The sequence below is a fragment of the Poromitra crassiceps genome (assembly GCF_964638095.1).
Source record: "Poromitra crassiceps genome assembly, chromosome: 5".
In the NCBI taxonomy this organism is placed as follows: domain Eukaryota; kingdom Metazoa; phylum Chordata; class Actinopteri; order Beryciformes; family Melamphaidae; genus Poromitra; species Poromitra crassiceps.
Genome location: NC_139642.1, coordinates 60683916 through 60685881, shown reverse-complemented (window position 1 = coordinate 60685881; position 1966 = coordinate 60683916).

Sequence of the window (1966 nt, the reverse complement as noted above, 5' to 3'; positions counted from 1 at the left end):
CGTGCGGGGGTCAGTTGGCACCATATGGTAGAAGACGTAATTAGTGTCTAATCGGCTCCTTGTTTTGACTGCAGTAGTTTCACAGTTCACTAGCTGTTTGGGTTAGCAGCGCTGCTAGCTAGTTACCCCCCGCAGGGCAGCAGGTGAGCCAGCCGACAGGGTGCCAACTGCACAGGTGGAGGCACACACACGCATGCATACGCATAAGCGCACACACGCACGCACGCACACACACACACACGCACACACACACACACGCACGCACACACACACACACGCACACACACTCATCTAGCTTTCATCCCCCTGCTCGCCCGATAATGACGCGAGAGCAAATCAATTGGTTCTGAGTGGATATGTGGCTGTCACTCATTCAGAGGCACCGACTGTCTGTGAATACTAAGACAGAGGGAGAGAGAGAGACGTGCACACGCACGCGCGCGCGCACGCACACACACGCACGCACACACACACACACACACTGCTTACTATAATGTCCGATACGCCTTTAAGGATCATTCATTACTTAGAAGGGGGGGGGGGGGTCACTGGAGGGATTTGGAGCGCTCTGAAATCAAAACATGTGACCCTTCTCTGACCAAAATTTTTTTTTTCTTGACCCTCCACAAGTGATTGGAAAATTAGGATTGACCCTCCTGGAACAAATGTTGTTATTATTTTCACTTGTGAAACATTGTTCAGTGTCCATAAAATCATAGGCAGCGCGAGGGCATCACGCACGGGACAAAGTTAGGCCACGCACATAAACAGCTCGACTTGCACTATGAGATAAGCAAGGCCACATGAAATGAAATCAAATATGATATTTATTGGTGTCTAAATCTATATTATGTTTGTGATGGGGATTTTTTTTTTACATGATAGTATGTTTTGTGTTATTGTCTGTCCTGTTTTTAGACCATCGGGGACCCGGTTGGAAATAAGTGTTTACACTTTTACATGCTATCTCTTGTATCTTTTGTTGTCTCTACATCCATTAATAAAGTCAATCAATCAATCAATCATTAAATTAGGACGCATATTAAGCACAAAATTATCGCAATTATCACCGGTATGGCGATAATTGCATTGCAATTTTCCGTTCCTTCTTCACACAAAGGAGCTCGCTCGATTTTCGGCGCATCCACAACAAAACAAGCTCTCCACTCCAGCTCAGATTGTTTTGTTTTCTCCACTAGATAGTCCCATATACTAGGGCAGTGGTGGCCCAATGGATAGAGAAGCGAGCTTGTGACCGGAAGGTCGTCGGTTCAATCCCCGGGACCGGCAGGATAAATCTGGGTGGGGAAAGTGAAAAGGCAGCGCTTGCGCCTCCCTCATTACCACCACTGAGGTGCCGTTGAGCAAGGCCCTTATCCCCAACCGCTCCAGTGGAGCTGATCAGTGGCCAGCAGATCAGACTGTGGTTGTACTGGTCAGCTTCCAGGTATGAATGTGTGTGTGAATGTGAACAGGGCGCTCCTGAATTATTATTAATGAATACACAGGACAAGATGTTACTATCCCTTGTGCCAAAATCCGAGGAAAAACACATTTAGAAGCCCAATCCAGAATAAAACAAGCTAACAGGCTAACAAACTAATAAACAAGACACAAATCACCAGTTACCTACCCTAGCCAACAGCAGTATGAAGCATGTCATTGGAGTTTTCAAGTGGGCACCTTCCTTCACCGACGTTTCGTTAAGTTAGGCCCACGACACCTCAAGAAGGCTTAACGGTGTAATCCAGCATCCTGGAAACACCCCCCTCCATGCTACCACCGCACAACTGCATATTACCTCACTATCTAAACCTAGCTATCCAGGTCGGTTCGGTATGACATTCCTAACTACACCACCACTGTCAATGATTCAGCCCTGTTGATGCGGACCGTCAATCATGACAACAACAAAAGCATTGCTCTCAGTGAGACTCCCCCTGTATAAATAAAGGTAAAAAAAAAA